General features: G+C 34.0%; 1 protein-coding gene across 5 annotated transcripts in view; it reads right to left on the bottom strand.

The window, feature by feature from the left end:
• FOXP2 (forkhead box P2) overlaps window positions 1-27,420 on the bottom strand; it is a 276,209-nt gene that overhangs the window by 177,894 nt on the left and 70,895 nt on the right. The window lies entirely within an intron of this gene.

Genomic DNA, 27,420 nt, shown 5'->3' with positions numbered 1-27,420 from the left:
CAAACAAAAAAAAAAAAAAAAAAAAAAAAAAAAAAATTAGCCAGGCGTGGTGGCCTGTGCCTGTAGTCCCAGCTACTCAGGAGACTGAGGCAGGACAATTGCTTGAATCTGGGAGGTGGAGGTTGCAGTGAGTTGAGATCATGCCACTGTACTCCAGCCTGGACAACAGAGTGAGACTCCATCTCAAAAAAAAAAAAAAAAAAAAAAAAAAACTCCATGGAATCTTTGGGTCAAAGCGTTGTTACTGTTATAGGCAATTCTTAGAATATTAACTTTATTACACTGTGGTATCTGTATAATATTTCACTGTCAAGCATTGTTTCTGGTAAGTTAGTCAATCAATTTCCACTCGGGGAAAAAGTATAAAAATATTTTCCTATACAAGGACAATAAGAACACTTAAATTTCATAAATTTCATGGAATATTATTAAAACATACTTCATTTATAAACACTGTGCAGTGTTTTGATCCTTTGCTTAAAAATATATTTCAAAATATATTACCTTAATTTGTTTTGTATTTTATATATACAGTGGTATAAAAAGGGGTGGACAAAACATGTACAGACTTACAAATATAATAGAAGTTCTTTCCATGGGTTACCTGGGATGTTTACAAAATCAATTTAAAATGATTTGTTTATAATAGCCATCAAAAAATACTTAGCAATAAATATAACCAAGGAAGTGAAAGATCTGTACACAGAAAATGATAAAACAGTGATGAAAGAAATAGAAGAAGACACCAACAAATGGACAGATATCCCATGTTCATGGATTGGAGAATTAATATTGTTAAAATGTCTATACTGCCCCAAACAATCCACAGATTCAATAAAATTGCTATCAAAATTCAAATGATATTTTCCACAGAAATAGTAAAAACGATCTTAAAATTTGTATGAAATCACAAAAGACCCCAATAGTCAAAACAATCTCGAGCAAAAAAGACCAAGCTGGAGGTATCACAACTATCTGCTTTTAAAAATCTACTATGAAGCTATAGCAATGAAAACAGCAGGATACTGGCATAAAAACAGACACAAAGATCAGTGAAATAGAAAAGAGGGCCCAGAAATAAATCCATGCATTTACAGTCAGTTGATTTCCTACAAAGACGTTAAGAACACATAAAGGGGAAGAGGCAATCTCTTCATAAATGGTACAGGGAAAAGTGGATATCCACTAGATATCTTCTGGATATGCAAAACAAAATTGGACCCTCATCTCATACCATAAACAGCTGTAAATGTAGATATAAAACTGTACTAGAAGAAAATACAAGGGGAAAGCTCCAATACATTGGTGTAGGCAATAATTATTTGGATATGAGCCCTAAACCACAGGCAATAAAAGGACAAATAGACAGATGGGATTGTTTCAAACTAAAAACAAGCTTCTGCCCAGTAAAGGAAATACGCAATAAAGAGACAACTTATGGAATGGGAGAAAATATTTGCAAATCATACATCTAATAAGAAGTTAAACATATATGAGAACTTCAAACAAATCAATAATAAGAAAACAAGTAGTTTGATTAAAAAATGGGCAAAGAACCTGAATAGACATTTTTCAAAAGAAGACGTACACATGACCAACAGGTATATAAAAACTGCTTGACATCACTCATCATCAGATCAATACAAACTAAAACCACAATGACTTATCATCTCATACCTGTTAGAATGGTTATTATTAAAAGACAAAGGCCGGGCACAGTGGCTCATGCCTGTAATCCCAGCACTTTGGGAGGCTGAGGCAGGTGGATCACGAGGTCAAGAGATTGAGACCATTCTCGGCAACATGGTGAAACCCCATCTCTACTAAAAATACAAAAATTAGCTGACCATGGTGGCATGCACCTGCAGTCCCAGCTACTTGGGAGGCTGAGGCAAGAGAATTGCTTGAACCCAGGAGGCAGAGGTTGTGGTGAGCCGAGACTGTGCCACTGCACTCCAGCCCTGGCAACAGTATGAGACTGTCTCAAAAAAAAAAAAAAAATTACCAAGTATTGGTGAGGATGTGAAACCTTTGTATGCTCTTGGTGGGAATACAAATTGGCACAGCTATTATGGAAAACAGTATGGAAGTTTCTCAAAAAATTAAAAAATAGAACTACCATATGATGCAGCAATCCCACTACTGGGTATATATTCAAATGGGATGAAATTAGTATGTCAAAGAAATACATGAACTCCTCTTGCAGCATTATTTACAATAGCTAAGATATGGAATCAAACTATTCAGCTCTAAAAAAGAAAATTGTGTCATTTGTGACAACATGGATGAATCTAGAGGACATTATATTAAGTGAAATAAACCAGGCATAGAAAGACAAATATTCCATGATGTTACTTGTATGTGAAATCTAAAAAGTTGAACTAATAGAAATAGAGTAATATGGTGGTTACCAGAGGCTAGGAGGGAGGATAAGGGATTGGGGAGATGTTGGTCAAAAGACATAAAATTTCACTTAGACAGGAGGAATAAATTTAAGATATCTGTTGGACATCATAGTGATGATAGTTAATGACAAAGTGTAGTATAACAGATAATAGCTAAGGAAGTAGACTTTTAAAATATTCTTATCATAATAAAATGATAAGCATGTGAGGTAAAGTATATATTAATTCACTTAGTTTAGTCATTCTGTAATGCATACTTATACAAAAACAGCATGTATATATACAATATAACTTTGTATACATACAACATAGTATTGTATATATTCATGGCATGTATATAAGATACAATGTTAGTATCAATTTTAAAAATGTTCATGAAATATAGATACACACATATGTACAATGTTAACTTATTAATTTAAGAAATGTTAGTGATAAAATTTGTGCTTGGGTATGGCCACAATGCCACAAATATCTTCACACATTTGAAATATATCTTAGCAGTTTGGACCCTATATTGATTTAAAATAGGCAACAGTTTGCCATTTCCTATATGCCTTTTGCTTGTGATATATAAAAAAGCATAATTTAACACTAAATATAAAGAACACTTAAATGAGAAAATTATATTATGCAAGATTCTAAAAATTAGGACTTTTTAGCTGAAATTTACCTTTAAGAAGAAATGGTTTACTCTGCAGATTTATGTTTAAATAGGACTTCAGAAAGAATATGAAAAATACTGAAAACGAACCAATTGCTAGGGCTCTTCTATATAAAACTTTTTATGAAAATATCAAATTATGCTAAATTTTCATTTCAGTTCACTAAGGACATCTACTACAATGCTGCTTTACCCAGAGCATCATCAGAATCCCACAGAAGGCTATGTTATAAAGACAGAATCTTAGACTCAACTCCTAAAGATTCTGATTTAATTAGGTTTGAGGTGGGGTCTAAGAATATCTATTTTTTTAAAAAGCTCTCCAAGTGATTCTAATTAAAAGCCAAAACTGATAACTACTTCTTTACTAGGTAAATTTTGATACCTTACTAATTATGGTCATATTTATTACTACTGTTATTAATCATAACAATATCCCAATTCATTACACAAAGCATGGAAAGTAAGAAGATGTCCCCTGACCATTTTTTGAGTCTGTTTCCACTACATTGTATTCATTACTGAAACTACAATGGCAGAATATAACATTTTACAGCTAAAAAAGCACTCTGGAGAATGTTTCATTAAATCTCCTCACACTGTATTATGAAAGCAGTCCTAGAGAGGTTGAGTAATTTACCAAGGTAATAGTGGGTTTTTTGTTGTTGTTGTTTGTTTTGTTTTGAGATGGAGTCTTGCTCTGTTGCCAGGCTGGAGTGCAGTGGCAAGTGATCTCAGCTCACTGGAGCCTCCGCCTCCCGTGTACAAGTGATTCTCCTGCCTCAGCCCCCCGAGTAGCTGGGACTACAGGCGCATGCCACCACACCCAGCTAATGTTTGTATTTTTAGTGGAAACAGTGGCCAGGATGGTCTTGATTTCTTGACCTCATGATCCACCTGCCTTGGCCTTCCAAAGTGCCAGGATTACAGGTGTGAGTCACCACACCCAGCCTACTTTTTAAAATAGTATTAATTTGACCCCAAGAATCCCAATATTTTCTTTCATTTTCTTCACTAGACTACTAATTTTTAAAATACACACATAAAAACAAAATTATGACTTAAAAAATTGAGATTATCCTATTCTCCATTCAGTTCCCAAAAGATGACATCCCTTCTTAAAGATAATATTCCTTATTCACTCTATCCTCCCTACAGAACCCCATCAGAAATTACTGAGCAAACCTTTGCTCATTCATGCTGTGAGAAACTGCTCCATGTGCTTCCAGGAGAACTGTTACATGGAGCCACTTCCATCCCATTCTGTTCTAGGCCTCAGAGGTCTGGACTCAGACACAAAGGATCCAGATATTACTCTTTTAGTATTACTTAAGTTATGTTATGGTTATACATAAGCTTTTGAGAATTGATATGGGATCATATACAACATTGTTTCTATAACACAAATTTCTGAACAATGGACATACAAATGATTGTATGTAATAATGCCTATTAAGAAGTAAGGGACTGCCTGTTAGTGAATCTTAATGAAAATATTTATAAGCATGCTTCTGTCTTATTAAAAGCTCTGCTTTTCTGTTCACTTTGAGAAGGTCTTGCAATAACATAAATTGGAAAAGGCTGTTGCAAGGCACTAGAACATGACTTTTCACAAATATAAAGCCAATAACTAATTATATTAACAAAAAGATCCAAATTATACCAAAACAAAAATCAAACCCTTAAGTTATAATAACTTTCAGCTGATAAATTAATAATAATGATATATAGTCTTATTATTTAAATTGCAATTTATTCTATTCATTTATTTGGTGTTTTAAAATAATTTTTGGATAGAAACTAGTATTTTAAGTCATATTACTGAAAATTAATTACAATAATAATTATAAAACATTAAAACATGGACAAAGTAAATGACTATGCAGAATACAATTTTAGCAATTAAACATAACCTCAAATTTACAGAAAAGAATATGTTTGCTTTCAAGAGATAAATAATGAAGGCAAAAGTTGGTTGGAAATACAACAGTAGAATATCCTTCATTAAAGTTATTAATGAATTATACATTTAATGTACCAATAATAAGAACAAATTTCTATTTTGTAGTGTAACTGTCTAGCCATCATCTCTCCCCTGAAATTTAACTTCTCCTCTACTACATTCCAAAACATGTCCTAAGGCAAGTTGTCTGATAAATTCTCCTCTAAAAATCTGGCTAGTCTTTGGCTCTCCACTGAAATTATTCCTTCCCCCAAACCCTCACACTCACTGATACAAAAGCTTTCTGTTGCAAGAGTCTTTCTTTGATTCCTATCTGTTTTCACTGCACCAGCACACAACCAGTTTGTATCAAGAGACGTTGAAAAATGTCAGTAGGTACTTAAAAAAAAATTATTATACTTTAAATTCTGGGATACATGTACAGAACGTGCAGGCTTGTTACATAGGTATACATGTGCCATGGTGGTTTGCTGCACCCATCAACCCGTCATCTACATTAGGTATTTCTCCTAATGCCATCCCTCCCCTTGCCCTCCATCCCCTGACAGGCCCTGGTGTGTGATGTTCCCCTCCCCATTTCCATGTGTTCTCATTGTTCAATTCCCACTTATGAGTGAGAACATGCAGTGTTTGATTTTCTGTTCTTGTGTTAGTTTGCTGAGAATGATGGTTTTCAACTTCATCCATGTCCCTGCGAAGGACATGAACTCATCCTTTTTTATGGCTGCATAGTATTCCAGGGTGTGTATGTGCCACATATTGTTTATTGAGTTTATCATTGATGGGCATTTAGGTTGGTTTCAAGTCTTTGCTATTGTGACTAGTGCTGCAATAAACATATGTGTGCATGTGTCTTCATAGCAGAATGTTTATAATCCTTTGGGTATATATCCAGTACTAGGATTGCTGGGTCAGATGGTATTTCTGTTTCTAGATCTTTGAGGATTTGCCACACTGTCTTCCACAATGGTTCAACTAATTTATACTCCCACCAACAGTGTAAAAGCATTCCTATTTCTCCACATCCTCTCCGGCATCTGTTGTTTCCTGACTTTTTAATGATTGCCATTCTAACTGGCATGAAATGGTATCTCATTGCGGTAAAAGACAAACTTTTTAAAGTGCCCTTTATTCTATCTTTATATCCATTTGGTTCAAAAGATTACCACATGTGTCTATGGGAAATCTTAACTTAAGGAAAAGTTTGAAATTATAAAATCAACCTTGTAAGTTACAAATATGCAAAATTAGCCCTTTCATAGAAGCACAAGTTAAGTATGAATTACATCTCCACTCTTGTATTCTTCTTCTTATCCTATTTTTATTTGCCATCCTTTTCCAACCCATTTCCTCTGCTTTGTTCTAACATGCCTTAAACACCAAATAAATGCCATGGCCATAAAGAGATAATTGAATGGAATAAATACCGGCCTTCAAAAATTTAACTATGAAGACAGAATAGCATATCAGTCATGGAAAATGAAAACCTTCTGTCTGTACCAGCAATCAGGACAGCTCAATTACACTGAGATGAAAATTTTGATCCACCTCATTCAGGACGTCTCTTCTGTACACTTACTTTAAATGTGAAAGTTCAAAATAGGATATAGTAACATGAATCTCACTTCTAATAAGCCATGTAAGTAGTTTGGACAAAAATGTATTGTGAGCTTCTCTTCCTCTGCTCATCATTTAATGTCAGTCTTTTCTCAGTTCTCATCTACCTTTACTTTTTCTTATCACTCTGTGCACTGGCTGCTACTTCTCAGCTTTCTGACCATGTTTTCTACCTCTCCCAATCTTAAAGTGTTTGTGAGCATCTTTTTTTCCCCTCTCTTTACCCCTTTTCTTCCCTTCCCTTTTCCTCTAAACTCTTCATTAATTCACTAGGTGGTCTTACTCAGACTCATGATCTTGTATATCATCTATATGCTGGCAACTCATAGATTTTTATCTACAGTTCCCATGTCTCCCATGAACTCCCTGAATTTGTCCATTTGCCTTGATCGTGCCATTTGTTTCTCAAATAAAATTATGAAATTTAATAATTTATCAACTGAACTCCTTATTAACAAGCCCCCCCACCAAAGAAAACAAAACAAAACAAACAAGTACCCTTCTGCTCTTTTTCAATTCACTAATTTGAACTAACCCCAAATGTTGCGATCATCCTTGATTCCTCTTTATCTCCGACAAACTCACATCGACCTACCAAAAATTAACAAAATCTTTGAAATGCCACCCAGAATTTATAAAACTTTATACCACTTCCACTGCACACAGCCTAGTTCAAGCTCTTATCATTTCTTCCCTGGACTTTCATAACACCTTTCTATTTTTTTCCATTTTCCCCTTTCCACTGCCTTCAAAATATTTTGCACAGAGCAGCCAAAATGAACCTTTTAAAAATTACTGCACTCCAGCCTGGGCAACAAGAGCAAAACTCCGTCTCAAAAAACAAAACAAAACAACAACAACAACAAAAACACCCAAAAAAAACCCTTAAGCCACATCATGTTGATTCCCTTTTCTAAGGCCTCCATGGACTTCCTGTCTTGTTTAGAATACAATCTGTACGTAAACTGTCCAACTGCTATCCTGAAGACTCTAACTTTCATACTATTATACCCTTTGCTCACTCTGCTCCAGACATACTGGTATCCTTGCTAAACCTCAAACAGAGAAAGCACACTTCCATCTTAATGCCATTGCACATACTGTTCCCTCTATCTAGAATCTCTCAAATACACAAAGCTTGCTCCTTTACCTCTTTAAGATCTTTTTAATAATGTTCCTCATAATAGAAGTCTAAAAACTTTTAGAGATATGCTTGATTTATCCTGGCCACCCCTCCATCCAAACCTTCCCCATGTCTTGTTAATACTGCTTCCTTGGTACTTGCTATACTCATTACTCTACATTACTGTAACTATAGCCTCAGTCTCAGGTCTTATCTCTTGTTGGTCTATCAGAGCAATCTACTAAGTGAATACCCAATTTTAATTCTTAAAGTTTAGCCCAGATCAATCCTTTTTACAGCTGTTACTCTAACCTTATAAAATTCAAACTTGATTATATCATTCTCTGCTAAAAATCTACTTAATGGCCCACCTTTCTAAAACAATTAACAGGTCAAAAGTGAGGATGGGGTCTTACAGCAGCTCCACCCTTTAGGTGCCCTGCTCCTTTTCTCCTTAATTGGTATCCCTAAGGAGATTTCTTGAGTTCTATAAGGGCTCTCCTTCTGTATAGGCATCCTGTGCTCCAGCTGGGCCAAAGCACTAAGACCACATACTTTTGTAGGACTAGACCATAAGCTCTAGAAGGTAAAGTTCATTTCAGTTTTATTCATTCATGTGTCCCCAGTTATTGGCTCACTCTACCTCACAACTAGCTGCTAACAAACAATTGCTAAATGAATGAATGACTCTACACTTTTGAACTGGATGATCCCTCTGCCAGGGAAAGCTTTTTTCCTTCCCACTCTTCCTCTCCTTTTGTATATTTCTCAAACCTACTCATCTTTCAGGACTAAGCTTGAGTTTCACTTTCACTATAGTCCCCTGACTTTTTCCCAAGCAGAAAAAGTTGTGCTTGTTATTTCCTAGCCAATCCACTATCACATTTAAATTAATACTTTAATTATTTAATAAAATATGTTTTTTAAATAGTATGTGTGCTTTCAGGGTGAGAAATACGTCCTATCTATTCATTTTTGTATTTCTATCACCTAGGACAGTTTCTGACACATAGCAAGCACTTAATGTCTTATTGGATGAATGATAAATGTTACCCTTTGTTCTTAGGTGAAATGAACTTATATCCATCTCCGTGGCAGAGTCTTCTAGGGGAATACTCAATATATATTGCCTCCTTCCTCCTTACTAACAAACATGACTTTATTAGAGAAGATAATGTGTACTGGTGAAAACTAATTTCTCTCTCTCCCTTAAAGTTAGGGGTATCGATGGAACATAGTTTTTATAGATGACACATCAGCAAAAGTCTACAGGGGAGTTACGTTCCTAATACAGGCATTCTTTAGTCCTGTGGCCTTCCCCTTATTTCTGCATGTATTGGGACATAGTCCCCACTATCTTGTGACTATAAAGGACATATTATTACCAAAACTTCAGGTGTAACATCCTTCAGCCATTGAGTCAATGCCAGCAAGCAATGACTTCTAGACTTTTCAATTTTTTGTGAAAAAATTAATTTCCTAATTTGTTTATTTCTCAGTTTTTAACATCTCATTATCCCTGAGATGAGGAATATATTTACAGATCCAAGATCCAGTTCAATTTCAACTTTTGGTCAAATAAAACAAGTAACATCACTCTATGCACACAATGGTGAAATTGCATCCCGGAAAACACATCATCACAATTATGAATACATAAGTAGCTGTCAATGCAACATTATTTAGAATAGCTTCACTTCTACTTGCTAAGATAGCTTTAAGGAAATTAATAGAGAATTTTAGACTCTTGACAAGAAAGAAATCAGGTAGGATAGATAGATTTTCCATTTTGTCTAATTAGATACACAGCTCATTAGTTATTGATACAAAAGTTTGTTTTTCATTTATTTGGGGGTAGGGGTAAGAATTTAATTTCACAAGAATGTAGTACTTCCAAGAAACCAACTGATAATGTTTCTTTGGGTTTTAAACATCAACAGTATTTATTGTCAGAGATGAGTGGCTATTAAAGATTGTTAAACATAGCATTAGAAAACATTTTATATTTTATCATTGAGTAACAGCTCTTTTTATTTTAAAGGCCTGACATGAAAAATAATTCAACATTCTACAAAGATACATACTCCTACAACAAGCAGACATACATTAGCCCACAATAAATATAGCTTATAGCTTATATATCTCCTGAAAGCTTCTCTTATATTCAATGTTCCATCATTCATTGAGGAAGTTCTAGTGAGTGCCAACCACTGAGCACTTAATCAATGAAATCAGGCCAGTTCTGGAGCCCTGAGAACTTTGAATTTGTACAATATTTGAAACAATATTATATAAATTTAAATTAGGTTGCAATAAATGTGAAATATTTGGTGTAACCTTTGATGCTGACATTTAAACATCTTCAAGAAATCTGACTCCATGCAATTATAAAAATAAAAAATGGGAAAACATACTTTGATGATTTTATATATATATATATTTTCCATATATATATATGGAAAATAAATCTCAAATAACTATTCAAAGAGGTGACATAAAAGTGATAAATAAAATTTGATAATATATGATTAAATTTTCCTGTATTAACATTTTGGTAGTACTAATATATGATTTCTGTCTTAGTTTCAATGAAATTATACTTATATAATTGATACAAGAGTACCACGATTAAGACCTCAGTTATATGAAAAAATATGAAGACATTTTGGAGTTGCAAGAATTACACTAACATAAAGACAAAGTAGAAATAAGACAAACCAAAAAGGCAGAAAACTTAGGCCAGAATAGTGTAATCTTGCCAAAGTTCATATAGCAATGTATAAGTAACTGATCTTGATTAGTTGGTAAATTGCTCAATGTCATTGTTCATGTCTCCTTAGTATGAATAAACAATAATCATTATTGTTTTCCTGTCAATATATTTGTTCATTCACTAAGCAAGTATTTATTGAGCATCTGCCAAATGCTACATACTTTTGTAGGTACTGATCTGACTGTTATTATTAATGCCTTTTTTTGTTGTTTTGAATGTGGGAATGGAAGTAGAAAAGATAAAAAGGTTGTTCATTTTAAGGTGTTTCAAAGAGCTAAAAATGGCAAACTATATATAAACACATGTTCAAGAAACAGTATGCTACAAAAAAGTAAGTAGAATGAGACTGCTGGAGTTTGGAACCAGCATGGAAATATATATCAGGTCTACTACTACTCTCCCAACTCCCCTCCCCTCATGCATAAAATACATGACTTTTAAAAACAGCATTTTTATCCATTAAAGAGAGGTTTAACTGTAGAATCCTTCTGAACACACAAAAAACCTATAGATCACAAAAGAGAATATCTACCTGCCATCTATGATGTGGTTTTAAAAATGGTAGAAATGAAGACCCCCCAAAAGAAGTTGTAACAGGTTGGTAAAGGCTTTCTAGTTTTATTCTGAAATCAATTAGACAGCACAAAAACTTTTGTGTTGATTTTTTTTTGGGGGGGGAGAGTGATTATCCTAACTTCACCTATTATTTAATCTCTAAATACTGCTAAAATAATTTATAAAATTGATAGATAAATATGCATATAAAATTAAACCTCTCTGCATTAAAATAATTAAAAGGAATGAGTGCAAATAATCACAGAAAATAATGAAAAGCCTGACATTTTAAAGGTAATTCAGTTTCATTAATTTCAAGTACATATAGCAACTTGAACACTTAAGCTAAGTGTTGCCAAGTAGAAATCCTGCTGACCTGTCTTAATTAACAGAAAAGAATAATTTGTAATTAGCACACTATTTATATGAGAATGAGTGCTCCTACATTAGTTCAAGTGTTTGAAAACAATTTGATTCCTTAAATCCTTCCCCCTATAATCTTGATTTAATGAGTAACTTGTTTAATTAATCTGAAATTTATTATATAAATTGGTGAGGTTTTATTCCAAAAAAAGAAACAGAGACAACAAAGGAAAATGGAGAAATGAGAAGTCAGAACTATGTTTGAAGATATGCATATATGAAAATCTAAATGCATGACTTGAGTTGATAAGTAACCAACTAATATTTAAAACAAATCAGTAATTTTTTAATTAAAAGCAGTCAAACTAATTGTGTCTGGAGACTTAGTAGTTCAGGTTGTTCTAGTGAAAAAAACACTAAAGTCAAGGCTAAGTGAGATCCTGAGCATTTTAAAAATCTAATACCAATGCTTTTAACTGAGTCATTTAATCTGTATGTGATAGCGAAAGAAAGGGTCACAAAGAGGTCATGATTACGTCCACATGATTCCAAACATCTGGATGAAACCTGAAAAATCTATCCACATATTTTATACAGAAAACATCTGTCCATTTGCATAATTTGTTTAGTTTTCATCCAGATGTTTATCATGTTGACACAACATTCTCTGTATGACTCTTTTTCTCTTTTGGGTGAATATTGATACAGCCTCTTCTCAAATATTTTAATAGGTAAACTGTAAATATAAAAGATGAAGTGTATTATAAACACTTTATGTAACTTTAGTAAATTTTACTTAAAAATAAGTAAAATATACTGGAACTATTTATAATGTTGATACCAAAGAACAGAAATAACATCAGTTAAATGTGGTACATCAGAAAAATTATGGAACTGTACTTACTATACAAATGTTGCTGGGAGTATAATCTGCATAAGTATAGGTGAAAGGCAGATACTATCATCATGGCTCAACATTCTCTTGAGAAATTTAAGTGAAAGAAATGTATAAATTTTCATTGTAAGTAGGGCAAATGGAGAGAAAAATGTAATGAAAGATTCTGAATAATTGCTTAAAATTATCAATGTAACATTTAATGTAGAGTACAGACTGTAAGATTTTGACAAGCAAATTAGAAAAACAAAGAAATTGAATTGATTTTATAGATTATAGTAAAAATTAACTCTGTTGCTTTTAAATTAACCTGTGTGAAAAATTATCAAAACATATTATTTGCAAAAACTGTGCAATTGCTTTCAAAATCTTTTTCCAATATTTTATTTTTATGTAACACCTAGCCACATTTGGCATTTGAACTTCCATAAGTTGTATTAAGTCTACATTTTTCTTTATGCTTGTTAGAAATATATGGTCTTTTCTTTAATGAACATTATTATTTATCTACAAATCAATAAAAGTAAAATTTATTTATATTAAATTTTAATATAATTTTAACTATATTAAAATTAGGCTACTAAACACAGAAGCAGCAATATTTTATTAAGGAACAAATGGGGACAAAAAAGAGCATAGGCTATTTATTACTAAAGTCAACCAGAAGAATAAAATAATGTGAAAGTTGATACTGAGGTCCAGATTGGGGGAAAAAGTAAACAACTTTCAACACTGGGTAAAAGATGGGTTAATTTAGCTTATTTTAACTTAAAAGACACAATTCCAACAAAATAAATTATATTAAAACAAGCATGAAATATAAAATTAGATATAATAAATGTATCATTGATGTTGACAGAGCATGATATCCACAAATAGGCTACTTTTAATATTTTTATATCAAGATATATTAGGGAATAGACGTCCATTACCCTAAAATCAGGATCATTGATCTTGGCTTTGTCATTAGTGTGGGTTAGCCATTGTCATCCTTAGAAAGCACTGGTCTACTGTAATGTCTGAGTTTCCACAAATGTTCAGAGGGTAATACAATAAAACATTTTTTAAATCTTTATGATAAATAGATACTCCTAAATTAACTTATTTTCAAAAATTAAATGAAGGTACTATTTTGCCAGGTCAAATTTGCTGTCACTTGAACCAAAAAAATGATTGAAAAATGTATAAAAAATAGCAGACTGACTCAGGATATATTTTGCTTGAGGAAAAAGGGGATCCAATAAACTTCACAGAAAGAATAAACTAAAACAAAAAGAAGCACAATGGTTTTTCTGTGTGCTACTTTCGGCTGTGCCATGCCTGAGCAGAGGAAAAGAGTTTCACTCCTGTTGTTTATTGATTTTCTAGATTAAGAATCCCAGTGAGAGAATTGTAACAGACAACCATAAAATTATTTTTGGTGTGCTTATTTGCCTTTCCCTTGCATCTATTTGGCCTGTGCCTGTAGACAATTATGCGTTCTAGCCTAGACTCAGGTGCTAATAATGAAGGACAAATAGAATCATATGTGTAAACTTCCCCTTCTGATGAAAATTTATATTAACTTTCTGCCACTGTAAACAGAACTGCATAGCTCAGCGTCCCTGATGAATTGGTGATGAATTCAGTCATTTATATCCCAGGAATCTGTGCATTTATGGGAAAAGATGAAAACCGTCTGTATTGTGTAACCTTGCACTTTTTGAGTAAGAAAAAGAAAACACCAGCCTGTTTAGTTCATCACTTAAAGTGTGTAAATTTCAACTCAAATACCAGATTTCTGCATGACTCTGTCAGTCTCCGCTTTGGGGATCTGTGCCAATATAAACAAGCCAAACAGTGAAGAGTGCCATGTTATCGCTACAACTGTGAACTTATACACTTTCAGCCTTCCATAAAAATTGTTATGAATATCTTTACAATACAACAGAATCTTTGTTATATACTGAAGCTGGACAGTTTGACAGTTTGGCAGCTCTGTTGGAGAACAAAGTAATTTGGGATAGATAAGAACATGGCTAGTGTTTTTTCTGAAACTAAAAACATTCCATCCTACTTTTAAAACTATACTTCCAAAACATTGTCGGATTTCTTTTTTAACTAAACTTAGCTAGGTTAATGAATGCAAAGATACAGAATATTAATAAAAGAACAGAATTTCCTTTTTAATATTAGGCTTAACATTAGCACAGATATGCCTTAAGTATGCTGAATGACAAAAAAAATTACAGTATTTACATGCAGACGTCTATTTTAAGTGCTTTTGGTTTTGTCTTAATATAAACATTTAGGTAAATGCAGTATAAAATCCCACACTTTAGAAACATACCGATCGCCTGAAAAATGAAACAAAAAACAAAACATAAGCCTCAATTCACAGATTATTTCTAGACACAATTAGATATGTTGGAGATTCAAGTTAAAAAGGAAAGCCTACCAAATTTTGTTTCCAGTTTATTAATATTAAATATTTATCTACATGTAGATTTATTTCATTTCCCTAAGACTGTTATATAAATATGTATTATAAAATTAAGATATTTTCTCAGATTTTTCCATATCCTTTCAAGATTTTAAGTTAAAAGATCTATTTAAAAATAATTATGAATTTCACTGTTTTAATCACATGAGAAAAGCAGAGATTGTGTATTACTAAAATATTGGGACATATAGTTAAGATAAAGTATATTTTATTTTTACTTTAACACTTAAAATGTAACTGGATATACTTTCCATTTGAAAAGAAAATGCTTTTCAAGTCCATGTTTCACAGCTTCAGGATTGCACACCTTTTCATGATACACTTTATCTCAAAGTTGACTGTGGCTGTTCCTATCACTCTGTGTGCATGACCTTTTAGTAAGCTGAAGAAGATACAGTTATCTTCTTTTCTGACATGCAACATCTATCAATCAACATGTTTTCATGTAATTTATTCAAAGCAAATAGCAGCTCCTAAGGCTAGTGAACCGCAGCACTATCCCAGTGATTTTGATTAAGAAATGATGTGCACAGCTTAGGTGAGAAATGAAAACCGCACAGGAGTATTGATAAAGATGTATCAAAAACAATAAAATTGAACCAAAGTAAAAAATGAACATTTGGAAATACATATAGGTTCGGCATAACTAATCTTAATAACCTTGCTTAAAATCTATTCTAATAAATTGGAGGATGTTTAAATTGATGAACTTCTAATGATACCAATTTAGTTTACCTTTAGTCTCTGAGGCAAGCATCTGTAGTTCTGTTGGGTTAATTCACATTTTTCTCATTGAATCAAGAATGTAAATTAAGACAAAATGATTCTTTTTCAATTTCATGCTGAAGTAGCTCAAGTTAGTGGATGTAATTTCTCCTAACAAGAAAAATTTATCACTGTAAAGCTCACTCAGTCACCTCCTGTAGTGAGTTGTGATATGCATTTATAGAATAGAATGGATAAAAAGATTGATAAATGTGATAAAAGAACAGGCCCTACTTCAAGAACAGATAGGCACAATTAAATTAGTTTCAACAATTCCCCATCTTTATTCTGGCTTAAAACATCTCTGCATTAATTGGACTATTACACATCACAATTACTTTTTATGTGAAAAAATTCTTGTTTGTTTGTCTTTCTCTATGGTAGCAAAACCTCTACTACAAGGAGTAAAGAGGCTTATGTTCCAGTCCTGATTCTACCACTAAAGAGCTGCATTACTTTAGGCAAGTAGTCGTAGAGGCCTCAACTTATTCATCTAATCCCTCAAATCTCCGTATCCCTAAGGTTCTTTGAATCTGAATGCTTAATGCTGTGGATAATGATATTTCTTAAAAGAAAAACCTAGTTTTTCTCTGTAGATTTTTAAATGTAGATAACATATAAAATATAAATGAAGAATACATAATCTAAAAGGAATGGGTTGTATATATTAATATATGTATATGTAATATTTTAAAAGTAAATATACAATTTTAAATAGCATTAAAGACTTCAAGCCCTATGAAACAATGGAATAAGTACTTAGACATCTAGGTTAGGTGACTTAAATTCTCATGTTGGTTCTGCCATTAACTAGCCTCACTGACCACCAGAAAATCCTTGAGCCACTGTAAGTTTCAGTTTCTCATTTTGACAAGAGTATCTTTATTGACATTACATTCTTCATTCCATTTTATTAACCCAAAACTGTACTAATTCTTCTGAATTGTATGTCTTGCAAAATTTTGTATAGTTCAGCATCTTCTGTAGACACATAGGTTTTAATATTATTTGTTAATTAATTAAGCAATCCTTCAACTTGTCGTTAAAAAGAAACTTAAAATGACCATTACATCGCACAAGTAAGAAGGTAAGTTAAATGTGTTTTTATTTAAAAAGAAAAAAACAAGAGAAAAAATTTTAGAATCAGAACAGTCACATCATTAAGTATTATATCTTTGCTAGAGGTTAGCCACAAATTTAATGCTAAGCTTTCTAACAGCTCGTATGAAGAGAAAATCATAATTAAATTACAGGGTTCACTGTGTAAGATGAAAGGAAGTAAGTTGCTCACAAACAGAACTATTCCTAACAGTGAAATCTGAGTTATAGTTTAACCCCAGTGGGATCTTAGGTAGTAAACACTGGAAAAGATACTGAATGACATCCCTAAAACATTCTTAAATAAAGTAGCCAATTAAGTATTTTTAAAACTATAATGTTCCTAAATTTAGGCTACCGACATTAAGCAATTTTATATGGATCCATTATAATGGTGTTATAGTTATGAGGCCATCAGCAATAACCCTGTACTTAATTAATCAAAGTTAGATTTTAGAGGATTTAATGGAGTGTGTATCCTGCATGCAATCCTCCATAATCACTCTTGGACAAGCTTGTGATAGGTATTGAGCAAAAGTGAGCTAGATCTCATGACTCCTCATAAGTTGCAGTAGTTCATTTCTTCTAGGCCAGTGGTTCTCAAACTTGAGCATGCATCAGAATTACCTGCAGGGTAATTGCTGAGCTCCAACCCCAGGGTTTCTGATTCAGTAGGTCTAGGGAGTGGCCTGAGAATGTGCATTTCTAACAAGTTCCCGGTGATGCTGTTGCTGCTGGTCCAGGACTCACACTTTTGAGAATCGCTCTTCTAGGTCATCAGTTAAGTATAGATCCAAAGACTTTAACAAATAACCTGGGTGTAAGAGACAACATCCTCTTGAGGAAAGAAAGATGCCCAACAAGGACAGTGAAAATGAAACAAAGCCAACCACCCAACATGAAATCATCCTGACATATGCCTCAAGAAAAATTTGCAAAGTATGCCTATAAAATTAAATAAGATGCTGCTGAATGGCTTATGATTTATAACCAGTTAAAAATGTTAACTAAAATGTTTCTTTTGATATACGAATATTTTTCTGTTATTAGACAGTTATCTATTAAGATAACTTATAGTTTGTGATAATATGATGCCATTCTCATATAAACAGACTGTTAATATTCTGCTCCCAGTTACTAAATGTTGCTTCAGTTTTGTTCCTCAATCGGACCTTATATGGCTCTTTAAAGTTAATAGTTTCCTATTTTCCAGTGTTTGTATTGCACTTAACCAGGCTGTATTGTAATTACTTTTTCTGTATATATTTTGCTTAGATGATTACCTTCCTAAACAAGGACTGCACTTTCCTTTGCAATTCCCCTGCCAAGAATACGTAGTCAATCAATATTTATTAAAATGATCTGAACAAGAGGTGCAAATGTTTTTAAGTATATTAAGTAAGTCCAAACCATTGTGGAGTTCATCTAAGGACAGAAACTAAACACAGCAAATGAAATGTTTGCACTTCCTGATGGTTATTTTTAAATTTATAAACATAAGTTATATTTGCAGCCTTTCCTCCCATTATTAAAAACAAAGCTAAGTGAAACCAAATTCAAGAAAGAAAACCTCTATATTAACTAAGAAATGGATTCTGAGAGGTGGCAATTAAGATTTATAGTTAATCATTTTATAAGTCAAAAACATTTCACTATCATAGATAATAGTGGATGTTTCAGAGAATAAAATACAGGACTTGGAGACAAATAGATAAAAATTCAAGTCAACCTGTAGTCATTCAGTTTCTGTAGGCTTTTATTGTACAGTGCTGAGCTTTTTAATCTGAATTTCATCATCTATAAGTGGAAATAATATTGTCCTCGTCTTATTCCAAAGGATCATTCTGAGGATAATATGAAATGATGAACATAAATGTCATTTGAACACTATATAATTTTCTCTTACCTTTAGAAGAAAATATAATTTAAAGCATGTGGTCTTCAGTAAAATATATTAATACCTCTTGGTCACTATTAAACTATCTAAATGCAACATACATTTATTTATTTATTTATTTATTTATTTATTTATTTATTTATTTGATGGAGTCTTGCTCTTTCACCCAGGCTGGAGTGCAGTGGCATGGTCTCAGCTCACTGCAACCTCCGCCTCCTGGGTTCAAGTGCTTCTCTTGCCTCAGCCTCCCTAGTAGCTGGGATTACAGGTACGTGCCACCATGCCTGGCTAATTTTTTGTATTTTTAGTAGAGACAGGGTTTTGCCATGTTGGCCAGTATGGTCTGAAACTCCTGACCTCAGGTGATCCTCCTGCCTCAGCCTCTCAAAGTGCTGGGATTAGAAGCATAAGCCACCATGCCCGGCCCAAATGCAACTTTTAAAAGTGACCTTTATATATTTTCTTAAATATATGTATTCGACCCTAAAATTTTAAAAAGAACTTTCTCCAGTCTTAGAATAAAATGTAAACACAATAGGAAAGATGAAAGCTGTTACTGAGCCCACAATTAATTTAGCAAACTTTAAACTCTGCTACTGTGCTACCAGCAACATTATTTTACTATGAGTGTGTAAGTAGTCTAGATTACATCACTGCCAATAGATAATTATTTTGTACAGTTTGAAATTTACCTATCTACTTTGAACTCATAGCCTGAGTAAGCCATTGACTTTCTTTGATCCGTTTAATTTTGCTAGATTCTAAGCTACTTCAAGTCAGTATTACTACCTACTATATACAACTTTGCACCATCTCCAATACATATGAACATGTGTAACTTGAGTGTGGTTAGTACAGCAAATTAACAAATATTTGACAAGTCCACTGAGCTGGACTGGATATTATTGGACAGTAAATAAATATGAAACAGTACAAAACCTTCAAGAAAGTAAAAAGTTAGGTAAATACTACATATATACCTGAACAGTGAAATAGCAATTTAATATATAAATAACAATACAAGAAGGAGAGAAATGGTTATAAGATCATTCAATAATATATTTCTTTTAGCTTTAGTAACTTTAGGTCTTAAAATGAACCTTCTATACATTTGCTGAAGTTGTAGCTAGGAACTAGTTCAATGTATGATTGTATACTTACATCTTAAAACTCAATTCTATACTTCTGAATTAGCGAGTAATTTATGATCATTATCTTTTGTTCATCAGTTTCTGAAAGTTTTCAAAACATTAATTGCTCTCTCTGCCTTTTTGCTACTTTTATCAGTAAATGTGTTAACTTCTGTTGATTAGAAAGAAATGCCAGAGTACTCAATGAACATATAATGCATTGACTGGCATATTCTAGTTTCTACTTTGAGTATTTCATCCTTACAAGTCTAACTTAATTAGATTTTAATTTTTTGTGAATAATTTCTTAAAAGTTGGAAGACATCAATTGAAACATGTACAATTAATACTTTTCCCCATAGCAGAATGAAGCATAGTATTATGTTAGTAGTAAATTAAGAACGAAGCACAGTATTATGTTAGTAGTAAATTCTGCCACATTTATAGTTCTTTATGATAAAGAGAATTTAATGTTTATCCTTTCATAAGCATAAATATTATCATTTTTCTTTTTCAAAATAGTAGCTATTAATAAGGAAAGTCATACTAGGATTATTATAGACTTTTTTCTAAAAAGTAAATCAATAAATGTTTATTTTACAAAATGATTTCACCACTTTTGCTATTCAACTCCATTGACATATATGTAATCTAAAAGAAGTGTATCCTGCCAGAGTCACACATAAGAATGGTTTATATAAGGAGAGTCTCTAAACCTGCTCTATGATGTTTAATATGGCTAAAGAAAAAAATGTTTTGGTGACTAAATTTCTGCTTTATCTAACAAATAAACATTTTTTATCTAATAAATACAGAATTTATCTCCAAGTCCCAAATAACTGAGTAGTCAGTTAAGTAAAAGCAAACACTATATAGAAAATAAAAATGTGGCCAGGCACGGTTGCTTATGCCTGTAATCCCAGCACTGTGGGAGGCCGAGGCAGGCAGATCACCTGAGGTCAGGAGTTCGGGACCAGCCTGGCCAATATGGCGAAACCGTGTCTCTACTAAAAATACAAAAAAATTAACCGGGCATGGTGGCACATGCCTGTAATCCCAGCTGCTTGGGAGGCTGAGGCAAGAGAATTGCTTGAACACGGGAGGCGGAGGTTGCAGTGAGCTGAGATTGCACCATTGCACTCCAGCCTGGACAACAAGGGTGAAACTCCATCTCAACAACAACAACAACAACAACAACAACAACAACAACAAAAAAAAAAAAAAAAAGAAAGAAAAAGAGAGAAAGAAAAAACAAAGAAAAAAAGAAAATAAAAATGTACCAAAGTTGCTGAAACTCTGAAAAATTCTTTGGTTAAGAAAACACATTATAGCAGTTACTATAGTACTTGGAATTCTATTGAAAATCTTAAATAGTAATAGAAACAAATATTTTCATGAAAATATTGTACTTGGTGTTTTCTGCAGAACCTTGCAATTGCAATGAAACATATCTTGGAACAGACTGTGATTTAAGGACTGCAGGGGGTATACAAGCCTCTGGACCCACATGCTGACCTGAAGACAACCAACACATTCTAGTGCACATCAAGTTTTAACTTTGATCAAGTATTCATAAAAGCTCCAGGCTTGTTAGATTTTACAGTTTGTGTATGTGGTAAGGGGTAAAGTAAGAAATGAAAACTTTCATGCCCTCTCTGTAGTAGATATAATGGGATAGCTATGGCTAATTGTGTGTGTAATGCTGCCTTCTCACAAAGAACTTCATGAGAATGGTGAACATTACTGTGTTGACAAAAAACCATGCCACCTGTCATTATTAGAATGAAAAGGTAAATGTTTCAAAAATGTAAGCAATGAAAACTAAAGTAAAACAAAATTGATAGAGCCTTTGTTTAATGGCAGAATTATAAGAGAAGTTAAGCATCATTCCAGGCATAATCATTTTAGAGAAATATAGCAACATGTCATCACATTTTTACCACTAGGTTTTTCATATAAATTTCAGTGGCATGAGTCTTTGTTAACAGAGATATTAGATTGGTATCAATTTTTAAAATTATTCCAGAATTTGCAATATTATTATTTTTATATAAATAACTCTGAGGGCAAATATATCTTCCATTGTATTTTAAATGTTCTGATATCCTATAAAATATGGAATTTTATTATCATCTTCTTTCTAGTAATTACTAGTGGTCTGAGGAAACGTGGTCCAGATTACTTTAGTTTTCAATGTTTATTCCAGTTTTCTTGGGTGCTGGCCAAGGATAAAAAGAGAAACATTATTTTAGCAGGTCATGGTGGCATGCACTTGTAATCCCAGCTACTTGGGAAGCCGAAGTGGGAAGACTGCTTGAGCCTAGGATTTGGGAGACCAGCCTGGACAACATAGCAAGGCTCTATCTCATAAACATACAAACAAGAAACAGAGAAAGAAATATTGGTTCGACAGTATCATAGTCTGAACTTGAAGCAAAAATTGTGGTGGTACAGAACTGCAACTTAGTAGGAATTTCAAGGCAGTTTCTTTTCAAATTATGTTATGAATATTCTAAGTATCAATACTTTAAGCTACTTTTTATCACTTTGGGCAAAATGTCACTTAAACTTTACTTTGTTATTGCAACATCAATTTGGTAAAATATGTATATCTACTGTCATTTAAAACAATAATAATTAAAAAGTTACCTCTAATTCTCTAAAAATAATCCTCTGGTATTCAGAAATATGTTAATTCAAAAATCCTGATTCTGATACCATAGAAGGAAGAACTGTTGACATTAGAATTATAGAACAAGTTTTTGTGAATCAAGGACAAATAATAATACTTAATTCTATTAGATAATTTCTTCTTATGGTAACATCCTGTCAGAAAAGACAACTTTTACAATCCCCATTTCTTGACAAAAATAAGAAAAAAAAAAGGTTACATTGTCCCAAAGTGTTTCCATGATGCAGAAAGCATCCACAAAGTAGAAGGGCACAAATCTATTAGAGATGCTTTGTTTCCATGTAACTTTTCCGTTTCCTTTAGTAAATCCACTTGTGTGTGAGAGTGTGTGTGTATGCATGTGTGTGAGAGTGTGTGTGTGTGTGTGTGTGTGTGGGTGTGTGTGAGATAAAGTTTCTCTGGGTAATTATTTTCTCTCTGTATAAATGTACTTAGTGTTTTGTACCTAAATGACATTGATCTATACGCATTTCTAATAGACTTTTTTAGAGCAGTTTTAGGAGCACAGCACTATTTAGTGAAAGGTACAGATTTTTCATATACTTCCTGCCTTCACACATTCATAGCCTCCCCCATTATTAACATCCCCCACCAGAGTGATACGTTTGTTACAAATGCTGAATCCATATTGACATATCATTCTCACCCAAAGTCCATCATTTATATTAGGGTTTTCTCTTGCTGTTTTACATTCTACGGGTTTGGATAAAGTGTAATGACATGTATCCACCATTAGAGTATCATAGAAAGTAGTTTTACTGCCCTAAAAGTCCTCTGTGCTCTGCCTATACATCCCTACCTCCCTGAGCCCCTGACAATCACTGATCTTTTTACATCTCCATAGTTTTGCTCTTTCCAGGATGTTGTACAGTTGGAATCATACAGTATGTAGCTTTTTTAGATAAGCTTCTTTCACCTAGTAATGTGCATTTATGTTTCCTCCATGTCTTTTCACAGTTTGATAGCTCATTTCATTTTAATGCCGAATAACACTCCATTGTCCATACATACTATAGTTTATTCATTCATCTATTGAAAGACATCTTGGTTGCTTCCATGTTTTGGGATTTATAATTAAACCTACTATAAACATCCATGTGCAGGTTTCTGTGTGGATATAAGTTTTCAATCTTTGGGGACACAGAGGAGCACAACTGCTGATCACATAGTAAGAATATGTTTAGTTTTGTAAGAAACTGCAAAACTGACTTCCTAAGTGGCGGTACCATTTTTGCATTTCACCAATAAGAAACAAAAGTCCCTGTTGCTCCACATCCTTGCCAGCATTTTTTGTCGGTGTTCTGGATTTGGGCTATTCTGATAGTAGATACATAGCAATATCTCATTGTTGTTTTAATTTGCATTTCCTTGATGACATACATTGTGGAGCATCTTTTCATATACTTATTTGCCACCTACATATTTTATTTGGCAAAGTGTCTGTTGGGGTCTTTGGTCCATATTTTAATCAGATGGTAAATACACTTTTCATCTTTACCCTCCACCTGGTGAACTTCAGAGTTGGAAATGAAGGTTTATTATCTATATTCTTCTGGGCTTGTGGTAGGTGAAACGGGCAACAAGGTATGTGTACCTTTTTGGTTTCTGCTACTCTCACTCCCGATAAAATCTAGTGGCTTCAAGCTCTAAGGAAGGAGAAAGATTAGGAATTCACGCAAGCAGAAGAGTGGGAAATACTGGAAAGGAGGAAAAGAGAAAAGGACTAGAGACAACCTATGTAATTCAAGGGTCAAATAATAAATAAATAGAACCAGGCCGGGCGCAGTGGCTCAAGCCTGTAATCCCAGAACTTTGGGAGGCCGAGACGGGTGGATCACGAGGTTAGGAGATCGAGACCATCCTGGCTAACATGGTGAAACCCCGTCTCTACTAAAAAATACAAAAAACTGGCCAGGCGAGGTGGCGGGCGCCTATAGTCCCAGCTACTTGGGAGGCTGAGGCAGGAGAATGGTATAAACCTGGGAGGTGGAGCTTGCAGTGAGCTGAGATCCGGCCACCGCACTCCAGCCTGGGCAACAGAGCGAGACTCCGTCTCAAAAAAATAAATAAATAAAATAAATAAATAAATAAATAGAATCAATTTCAGACTACCTCTGGCTAACTCAAATACTCATGTAGTTAGATGAATAGACTATTTCCAAGCTGTAACCAAATCCTTATTGTTTTATTTTTAGAATATTTAAAACAAATATTCAAGGTTAGAGTCTAGTTTAAAAAAAATCAACTTACATAAATTACTGAATGTTATCCCTCAATTACTTTTTAAAAATATTAAAGTAAAAATGGGATTGATATTTTCCATGAAAAATTAATATTAATTACAAAAAGATTTGTCTTAAAAAATGTGGTGTTATAATAGCAGTGGACAGCAGAGAGATCTTTAAATCTTGAAAAGTTTTTAACTTCTAAAATCAAGATTGATTATCATTTATAAAGTGCCTAAAATATCACTGACAAAATGATCTGAAATAGATATAGCCTCTGTTTTTGCAGGTGGAGTAACCTAATAAAATCTTAGAGCACACAGTGGGTTTTATTCTTTATTTTTTCCTATCAATCCTTCAAAAGTGTTCATATTTCACAGTATTGTTTTCTTAAACCTCCAGGTTTGTGAGCTCATTAACAGGAAATATGTTGAGCCTCCCAGAAGTTATTTAGTAATATAATTTCAGAAGTTATAAGGGGGTTATTACAAATGTTCAATGAACACACAGTATTTAAATACTAGGTAATTTAAGGAATTCTTGGATTTTGCAGTGTGTCCTCCTAAATTTCTTTAGTTAGTCCAAAGGTAGTGCTTAAACTTTGGACTCCAAATTTATCATTAAATTAATAGGTTGGGATAAAGTTTTTTGTCCATTTTTAACTTAATATAACTATGACCATTTTTTCACTGACACACGGGTTGTAAAGACAGCAAAATTGAACCTAAAGATGAAAGTTAAAATCTGTATGAGTTGTATATCTAGTTATAATCCTGTGATCTCTATGGATCACATTATCTCCAAAAACCTGAGTTTTAAAGAGGTAAATTTTCACACATAAAAAATCATTATATTTTATAAGTATTATTTTTCACCAGTCATAGTGGACCAACAAAAAGTATAAGTAGCCAGTCTTTGTAAGTGTTAACCTCCTCAAATGACACTGATATGGTTTGGCTTTGTTTCCACCCAAATCACCTCTTGAATTGTAGCTCCCATAATGCCCGTGAGTCTTGGGAGAAACCCGGTGGGAGGTAACTGAATCATGGGGATGGGTTTTTCTCGTGCTGATCTTGTAACAGTGAATAAATCTCACTAGATCTGATCGTTTTATAGAGGGGAGTTCCTTTGCACACGTGCTCTTGCCTGCCACCATATCAGACATGTCTTGCCTCCCCTTTGCCTTCCACCATAATTGTAAGGCCTCCCCAGCCACGTAGAACCTCTTTTTTAAAAAAATAAATTACACAGTCTCAGGTATGTCTTGATTAGCAGCAAGAGAATTGACAAATACTGTAAATTAGTACCAAGCGTGGGTTGCTGTTGTAAATACACCTGAAAATGTGGAAGTGATTTTGGAACTTGTTAACAGGCAGGGGTTGGAACAGTTTGGAGGGCTCAGAAGACAGGAAAATGTGGGAAAATTTGGAACTTTCTACAGACTTGTTGAATGACTTTGACCACTATGCTGATAGTGATATAAACAATAAAGTCCAGGCTGATGTGGTCTCAGATGGAGATAAGGAATTTGTTGGGAACTGGAGCAAAAGTGATTCTTGCTGTGCTTTAGAAAGGAAACTGGTGGCTTTTGCCCATGCCCTAGCAATATGTGGAACTTTGAACTTGAGAGATGATTTGTGGTATCTGGTGGAAGAATTTTCCAAGTGGCAAAGTATTCAAGAGGAAGCAGAGCATAAAAGTTTGGAAAATTTGCAGCTTGATGATGCGACAGAAAAGAAAAACCCATTTTCTGGGGAGAAATTCAAGCTGGCAGCAGAAATTTGCATATATAATGAGGAGCCCAATGTTAATCACCAAGACAATGGGGAAAATGTCTCCAGGGAATGTTGAAGACCTTCACAGCAGCCCCTCCTTCACAGGCCCAGAGGCCTAGGAGGAAAAAATGGTTTCCTGGGTTGGGTTCAGGGCCCCCCTGCTGTGGGCAACCTACGGATTTGGTGCCCTGCATCCCAGTTGCTCTAGTCATGGATTAAAAAAGTCAAGGTACAGCTCATGCTGTGGCTTCAGAGGGTTCAAGCCCCAAGCCTTGGCAGCTGTGACATGGTGTTGATCCTGTGGGGGCACAGAAGTCAAGAATTTAGATTTGGAAACCTCTACCTAGATTTCAGAGGATGTATGAAAATGTCTGGATGTCCAGGCAGAAGTTTGCTGTAGGGTTGAGGCCCTCATGGATAACCTCTGCTAGGGCAGTGCGAAAGGCAAAGGTGGGGTGGGAGCCTTCACAGAATCCCTATTGGGACACTGTCTAGCAGAGTTGTGAGATGAGGCCACTATCTTCCAGACCTCAGAATGGTAGATCCACTGATAGCTTGCACTGTGCACCTAGAAAAGTTGCACACTCAATGCCAGCCTGTGAAAGCAGCCAGAATGGGGGCTGTACCCTGCAAAGCCACAGGGGTGGAGCTGCCCAAGGCTGTGGGAACCCACCTCTTACATGAACGTGACCTGGGTGTGAGACATGAAGTAAAAGGAGATCATTTCAGAGCTTTAAGATTTGGCTGTCCCGCTGGATTTCAGACTTGCATGGGGCCTGCAGTCCCTTCATTTTGGCCAATTTTTCCCATTTGGAATGGGTGTATTTACCCAATGCCTGTACCCCTATTGTATCAAGGAAGTAACTAACTTGCTTTTGATTTTACAGACTCACAGGTAGAAGGGATGTACCTTGTCTCAGATAAGGCTTTGGACTGTGGACATTCAAGTTAACGCTGAAATGAGTTAAGACTTTGGGGGACTGTTGGGAAGGGATGAT

This window comes from Theropithecus gelada, chromosome 3, assembly GCF_003255815.1.
Source record: "Theropithecus gelada isolate Dixy chromosome 3, Tgel_1.0, whole genome shotgun sequence".
Classification (NCBI taxonomy): Eukaryota; Metazoa; Chordata; class Mammalia; order Primates; family Cercopithecidae; genus Theropithecus; species Theropithecus gelada.
Note: the sequence above shows the minus strand (reverse complement) of the source record. Positions and strands in the feature narration are given on the sequence as shown.